Consider the following 8,803-nt stretch of genomic DNA (forward strand, 5'->3'; position numbering starts at 1 on the left):
TTTGTAAGTTTTTTGTCCTAAAACGAGGTTTTAGAATGAAAAAAGATCACGATAATAGCTTGGGTATTCTTAAAAGAAGTAAAATTAACTCAATGAGGCTCGAAACCAGCTGCCCCATAACAATACATGTCAAATTTTACCGCCCGATCATTGGATATTCTCTTCGTGTTGTAGTTTAGAACACAGAAACGAATATCGCTACATACAGCTGAGAGCGGTTGGAAAAACAATTCTCGAATCTTCGGGCGCTTCAGTCTTTTCAAATTCTTTTATAGTGAAGCACGGTCTTCTGCCAAATGGAAAAGTTACAGATTGAACTGACAAAACACAGTCATGTAACTGACATGCGAAAATGTTTCTTAAAGTGATTAGGAATTTAATTATGTCAAGAAACTGGAGAAATCCACAACTGACATTTGACGTTGTCTTGACAAATTGACACAATGTTTTGAATTCATAGTTCGTGCCTCCATAATCGCAGTCGGGAAGAAAATTACATCAATGTATCGAGTGTGTTTTTGTTTTCTTTTTTGTGGAAGATAAAATATTGCTTACAGTAAACATGGAAAATAACTGCAAGGGAAAAAGTGTAGTCATTTAGCGATTATTGCTTTTCGGAGAATTTATGCTTATGGATCTCAAGTGTTATTATTATTTATTTGCATTGTTTCAAAAGATTGACTATACCTGCGAGGGAAAAAAGCACTTAGTCATTTATCGTTTATTAAGAGAGGTGTCATAAAGGGAACATCAAAAAGCTCTTGTTAGTAGGTCGCAAAATTAATTGACCTAGCTTTTTCTGTGTGCTTCGCAGAAAATGCACTAGCAAACGAAAGTTATAAAACTGGATTGTTTCAAGTTTTTTAGCCGTTCTTAAATAACATTTTAAGAATATATGTTGCAAAGTTTGGAGAGCAGCAAAAGGGATGAGAAATTTTAACTCCTTAAAATATGCACCTTCAATAATATGCATGAATGAATTGCTGACTAAAACGTGTAACTTAATAAAAAATGCCATCAGCCCGATTTCAGTGTACGCTGCATGAAAGCTTTATTTCCTGGCAAACCAAATAGCGGCGGAAATATTCGACCGATCTTTGGGAGTTAAAGGATGTTCGATGTAGGCTGTCTACAGCCGCCCTTTTCCCTTCTGAGGGGAGACGACTAATGTACGATGGTGCAAGCGCCATTTTTTGAAAATCAAAAGTGTCGATTAATTGCATCTGCAAAATAATGACAAAGCGGACTCCTTGCAATGACAGTTTTATTGAATATCCTGTTTTTATGCTTGGCCAAGAAAGAGTGGTGTAATGAGGGCGAAGTTGGAGAAGTGTTGTAAGGTTTTCAAGTTTTCGTGCTTTAATTTGCAAAAGGTCGATAAAGACATTTCAACAGGTTCCTGTCAATTGTACGTAATTGCAACTGAAAAGAAAAAAGAACAGATATGAGGTTTTGTGAAGATTATAAGAATGCAAGTATGAACTCATCCTCTCTCTTCAACTTAGCGCCTTTTACTCGAGTTTGATTCTTGAGTAACTGTTGTTACACTTTTGGGACATCTTACTTTGCCGTTATGGAATTCATTTAAAAGCGAAGCTTAGTTGGCGAAAGTATCCCAAAATTCCAACACTATTTGGTTCGTTAGATATTTGACGATTTTTAAAAATATATGGTAATTCGAAAACAGATACTTCAAATAAAATATTTTGACCTCTGATGATGGCTTAAGTAATTAAAAGCAATCATATATGCAATTAGGGCAGTTTTCAATTGAGTGTCGTAAAACAAATGCCAAAGTTTTTACTTCGACCAATGACAGCAGGTGGAGACAGCGTAATGAACCAATGCCAGTTCTTAACAATCCCATACAACTTGCTCAAAGCGCAGAAAAAATCGCGCGTGCAAGTAGTGGTTGGTTTTCGTTTTTCTTTTCATTGGTTGATAAACAGGCGCGAGATTTTAAAACCAATCACTACCAAACATAGCTGTTGCAATTACGTTATAGCTTTGGACAGTCACTTGAAAACAGCTCCAAAGAAAGCCGTTAATAATTTAACACTAATTTAGTTAAAGTGCAGGTAACGTCAAACCAGGAGGACTCCCTTTCAACTCCAAGTGCTGAAACGATGCCGACGGCTACGACAACGAGAACAGCATAATAAAGGTTTAATACCAGTACTATATTACGTGATGAGGAATAAAGGAGGAAGGGAGTTGATCGACGTCGAATATTGTGCTCAAACAGGCTCCTGGCTCAAATTGATATTCTAAACATCAAGAAATATGTTAAGAAAGCAGCGAAAGAATAGAGAGCTTAAGGGCCGATTTACACGGCACGATTTTTGTCGTATGCGACAAGCTTACGACAGGCCTATGACCTGACTTACGATTCTTGCGGCCTTTAGGGCCGATTAACACGGTACGATTTTTGTCAGATGCGACAACTGCTTACGACAGGCCCACGACATTGTTCACGATTGTTGTGTACGTCAGGAAAAATGTCGTAGCATTTTAAAACATGTTTTATAACGCTACGAAAATCGTAAGTCTTGTCTTTAGGCCTGTCGTGAGCTTGTCGCATGCGACAAAATCGCACCGTGTAAATCGGCCCTAAGCAAGCGCGTTTTTGAGACGCGGACGGCAACCGGAAATGAGCTGTTTTCCCCTTTAACCTGTTTTCACACAACCACATTTACATTACTAAGTATCTTTTCTCCATTAGAGTGATTAGTATGAAAATGTGGGAGACACCACTGTACTGGCACGCGAAGTTTTCTCTTCCGGTGGCCGTCCGCGTCTTAAAAACGAGCGTGCTTAAGCTCCCTAATACAAAGTTTTGCAAAAACGCCGTCGTGTCAAAACATGTCACCAACACGGTAGCAGTCATGGCATTTTTCGATCAGGAAAAGGCTCAGTTACCAGCAATAAGAATAACTAAACAACCTATGCTGTTAACAGAGAGTAAGATTAATCGTCAGGGGAAAAATGTCTAAAGTACTTTCGCTAAAAACGGCCGGAAGTCAAATCTCGTATTTGTTCTCGTCCTCGTCCTAGAATCTAAATTTCCCTAATCATAACACTGGTGAAAAAAGAGAACATCGCAGAGGATGGAAAAGGCGAAGCGTGAGATACAACAGGAAAGGGAAAATTCGTATCACAACAAGAGTTTGAATGGAAGATTCTGTTTAATGACGGAAGAAGATGAGTGGTGATAAGAGGTGGAAATGGCTGAAAGAAAAGTGGTTTAATGAGGGAAACCGAAGGACTTACCCAAAACTTGCCCAGAAGGATTATAAGAACTGACTGCAGAAAGTTATAGTATTCCATTGGGAATTTTGTAAGAAATACGATTTTGCAACATCCGAAATACGGTAGAATAATAGAACTGAAAAAGTTTTAGAAATCGGAAAGTTAAGGTCTTGTGAACGAACTAAGTGATAGAACATTCTAGACTCCGGTCCAGTATCGTATTCGTGAATGTACCATGATTGACGCAGCCGGCCCATTTGATACAACAGTACACTAAGTAAAAAACAGGAAAAGTTGGACAAATCCAGGTATTGATATATGAGATCGGTATGGTACCACTTGTTGTTTAGCTCGTAGAGGTCTGCCTATAAAGTCGGCCATTCTTTTTATTGGTCCCACCTCTACCAACTTCTTTGAAAACTCACCAGCTCTCGAATTCTACGAAATGTTCCGTGCTGTTTTTCATGTAAATCATTTAAAGGGTACTGGAAGAGTAAATAGATAGCATTTGAGCCATAATCCCAAAGCTAGACTCTAAGTTGTTTAGCTTGTAGATGTATACATATAATGTCGACCATTTTTTTCAGTTGTTGTACACTAAATGATCCAAAAACTGGTTTGAAAAGCTGGGCAGTTCTCGTAAATATTCCACGACATTTTCCGTGCTGATTCACGCACAAATCACTCCTAGAATAATGGCAGTGTGGATGCATAGCGTTTAGGCCATAATCGCAAAGCGAGATTCCAAGTTGTTTAGCTTGTAGAAGTGTGCCTATAAAGTCGGCCATTTTTCATTGGTTCCACCACCAACTCCTTTGAAAAGGTCACCAGTTCTCGAATTCTACAAAGTTTTCCCTGCTGTTTTTGCATGCACATTTCTTCTAGGAAACGTGAAGAATCGATGCATACCATTTCGGCCAACTATGAAATCCCAACGCGAGATGTGTGCTTAAAGTATGCCTCTGATGTCGGCCATTTTTTCAGTTATTCCACGTACATCAACTCGTTTACGAATCTTGCAAGTTCTCCGAATTCTTAAAGGTTTTCCGTGCTGGCTTTCACCTAAATTACCTCTAGAATACTTGAAGAGATGCACAAAGCATTTAGGGCATAATCCCAACTCCTAGTAGTTCAGTGCTAAAAGTTAGCACAATTATTAAAATAGGCGATTTTTGCCTTGGTCCAACCTTCAACAAACCGCTTGAAAAGCTATGACGATCATTATTTATCGTTGGGATCACGACCTAATTGCTATGTATCGTCTTTTCAAGCTGCCTACCAGTAGATGGTTTTCTACGCGAAAAACGTGACGAAACCCTGAGTAGAATTCGAGAACTGGCGAGCTTTTCAAACTATTTGGCGACAGTTGGAACACGCAAGAATGGCCTAGTTTATAAGCAAACTAGTAGCAGTTGAACTATTAGAACCATCACTTCAACCATACATGCACAGGGTTCTCCTTATCAGGCGGTAACCGGTAAAATGTACCGCTTATAAGAGCACTTATTACCACCCGCAAACGCTCAGAAGTCGCTTATCCTTTGCAGAACGTCCACCATTAACCAAATGCCTCACCAGTTTGAAAAAGTCCCTTACCAGTTGTGCTGAAAACTAGGGAGAACCCTGCATGCATTTCATTAATGGCGTCATTCACGAGAACACATGAGCCCAACAAACTGTCCTGCTCCCAACTGAGTGGCTTCGTAGCTCAGTTGGTAGAGCATTGCACCGGCATCGCAGAGGTCATGGGTTGGAATCCCGTCAAAGGGAACCTCCACTTTAACCAAAAAAATAACTTCAAATCACAGGAAATAACTGTTACAGTCAAGTAAATCTAAAATATTTTCAAAAAAAAGCGTTTGTATCTGAAAGAAATGTTTCAAAATTGCCTATTTTTGTTTTCAGATTTCGCGGGCGCCGCCATCGTGAATAATTGTGACGTGTTATGATTGCCCTATTGTTATTAGCTAAAAGCTCTTTTTGTCAGAACAATAGGGCAACCGTAACAAGTCACAATTATTCAAAATAGCAGCGCCCGCGAAATTTGAAAGTGAAAATAAGCGATTTTAAAATTTACTTTTCCTGATATAAACACTTTTTCAAAAACAAATTTGTTTGTAAACTTAATTTCCTTCAATTTAAACTTATTCTGTAGTAAGAGTGGAGGTTCCCTTTAAAGCCATCGGAATTTTTCTATAAGAGACAATTGCTTAAATTTTCCAGATGAGTGCGAGGATCACGTCTCCATTTCATCCGCATTCCCATCGTTATCGTGAATCCTTTTGCTTCCACTGCTGGTTGGTTCGGCTGTACCTTGGTCCATTTCTGGGCCGTGTTCCTCTAGTTCAATATTCTTTGTTAATTCCTCTATTTCCATCTCAGAAATTGGGCATTGGTCTTAATGGCAGCGCTTGTGCTGCTGGCTTCTGCTCATTTAATTCGAATAACCCAATTTTGGTCCATATTTTAGTGCATTCTCTTCCCGAACCCTCTCTTCTTTGCTGCGCTTTTGATAGAACATTTCATCACGTTGTTGTTAATCTCTTTGGTCCAGGTAGTTCTTGACTTTCTATATTGCCAGTAGCAGTAGTAGGGTGACGACCGGTCCCAACCTGCTGCTCAGTGGGGCACCTGTCGGGCGAGGCAGCTTCAACTTTGTTTCCACTCCCATTTACGCCGTTGCGTATATTACTATTGTTTGACATTTCCCTCCTTTGAGGGGGTTGGGGTCACTGTTGGTCTCTGTCCTTCAACCTGTCAGGCTTGAGTGATCCTACAAGGAGACATAACTCCCTTGAGACTCGCAAGGTCCTCCACCTCGTGGTGCTCGTGACCTCAGGAAAACAATATTCTTCTTCTTCTTCTTCTTCTTCTTCTTTATTATTATTACTATTATTATTGCTCTGAGCTCTAGCTGTTCTCATGCCGACATTCATCCCTAGGGAGCAAGTCATATCAAATAATCAAGAGTCCCCTGGGGACACTCTCCTAGTACTTAAATGTTAAGCACCTTCTTTAAAAATTCTGGCCATTCCCAGTAGCGTATTTTTCTGCAACAGTCCAATTCTTACCCTAATCCCCAATTTTTCAAACCATTGTCCAAGGTTCTTAGAAACACTTCCAATAGCCCCTACAACGACCGGTACTACATTTTACACTTCATATTCTTCTAATCTCCCACTTCAAATCCTGACATTTTTCAATTTTTTCAAATTCCTTTTCATCTACGCTACTATCTTCAGGAATAGCAATGTCCACAATTACACATTTGTTCTCCTTCTTGCTCACTACGATAATGCCAGGTCTTCTTGCTTCAACAACGTTATCACATTGGATGTTCATATCCCAAAGTAGCTTTACTTCATCTATCTTTTACCTATCTTTTTAACTCCACCTATCTTTTTAACTTTGTAGTTATTCTAGGTAGCCAGCCCTTTCTCTTCTTTGAATCATCAAATGTAATTGTATCAGGGAAATAAAGGTTTTTGTTGTTTTTTGGTGTTGTTCACCATTCTCCACAACACCTTCATACCACCGTGTTCATACCACTTTTCCTGCCTTTCAAGTTGGTGTAACTCACACAACTTCTAAAGTAAAATGCTCGCCACATTATCATGTCGTGTTTTGTATTCTTTCTGGGCTAACATTTTGCACTCACTTACTAGATGACACACACTCTCTCCCTTTTCACAGCACATTTTACACAGCCGTGACGCGGCAAGCCATCTTTTTCAAATCACACGTAAATTTGCTGACAGTTTCATCAGTTTCAATAACTACATCAGTTTTTGCACCAACTAACACCTCCTCCGTTGCATTCTTAAGACTCCACACAAGCTGTTCTCCTCACTCCTTACGTAACTCTCGCAGCTTATCAGTCCACGCCCACCTTTCACTCTTGGAACATACAATCTATCAACATCTCCTTTTGGGCGTAGTCGGCCTTTCATTGCCATCATTTTTCTTGTGGCCCTGTCCAATGATCTTACCTCTTCCTTTGCCCACCCTATGATACCTGCTCCATACCTGATAACTGCCACTGCCCAAGTGTTAATCGCTCATATTTTATTCTTGTCATTCAATTTTGATCTTAATACGAGTTTCTATCTCCTCTTGTACTCTCTGGTAAACTGGTCTTTCATTTCTCCTTCTTTTATCTTATCCATCTCCAGGACTCCCAAGTACTTACATAATTCATTGTCAATGACCTTCATTATTTGGCCATCCGGTAAAACAATTCCATTTACTTCAACCACTTTTTCACGTCTCAGTATTAAAAATCCGCAGTTTTTAATGCCAAACTCCATTCTAACATCTGAGTTAACAAAGTGAATGGTCTGGACCAGCGAGTCTATCTGGTTGTAATCCTTCCCAAACAACTTAAGATCAGCCATGAATAAAAGATGGTTAACCCTAAACTGTCTGTTTCCTCGCTCATAGCACGATGGACCAATGTCAAAGGGATAAGGCACAACACAATCGGTAGCGGCGACCAACTGTCACCTTGGAATATTCCCTTTCTTATATTCACATCATCCAAGCTCTGACCACAAGATCTTAACTCCACTTTAGATGCTTGCATACTCTCTGCGTGCCTTACTTTCTTAGATACTCCAAAGCATCTCTAAGCATTCTTCTATCCAACTGTGTGGAATCCACACAAGTTTTCGAGTAGGTGGAAGTGAAAAGATGCATTTTTTTCTGGGTGTCTCGCAAACGAAGACCCTGAGAACCTAGGACCCTAAGAAACGGGTATCTTGAAAACAAAGACCCCTTAGACCTTTTAAGGTCTTTTAGAGTCTTAAAAGACTCGAAAATGAAGAAAAGTAACCTAAAACCCTCAATTTGGCTAACCCTAGGCTTAGAAACCAACTTTAGGCCTAGTTAGGCCTTGGGTTAGCCAAATTGAGGGTTTTGGGTTAGTTCCTTCGTTTTCGAATCTTAGCGGTCTTAGGGGTCTTTGTTTTCAAGACACCCCCTACGAACCCGAAAACTCGGAAACGAATAGCCCACTTCGGAAAATACCGTAATGCTCTTTCAGTGTCCTCTCACATTTTGCACCCTTTTTTTCAAGAATCTTCGGGTCTGTAAATAACACTGCTGCCAAATCCCATAGCAAATACAACTATACTGTCTTCTTTTAGATAAACTATTATTCGGATGCATTCTATGCTACGCCGAATGTGACAAAATATCAAGTCCGCTTAAAATAAAACAAGTCACACCATTTATAATCAAGTTGCCAACAATTAGCATCAATTTGTTTGTTGACCAAATTAAATTCCTCGCAATTTATGTCACTTCTCTTGTTGTGCAATTCATGTATTCAAGGCCCGCGCATCGAATTTCAAGCTCGATAATTTCAATTCAAGATGCTTGTTTTATAAATCAAGAAGGGAGAGAATAGCTTTTGATCAATTCTATTTCCGAGGGGGACTGAACACCTGTGGCAAAATGATTAAACGCGAGTAAATCTGAGCGAGGCAGTGGCCGCTGAAAGTATCGAGGATCTTGGTCTACAGGCGAATCTTTCACTCAGCCCAAGCACAGGAAT

This window comes from Montipora foliosa, chromosome 3, assembly GCF_036669935.1.
Source record: "Montipora foliosa isolate CH-2021 chromosome 3, ASM3666993v2, whole genome shotgun sequence".
NCBI classification, from domain to species: Eukaryota; Metazoa; Cnidaria; class Anthozoa; order Scleractinia; family Acroporidae; genus Montipora; species Montipora foliosa.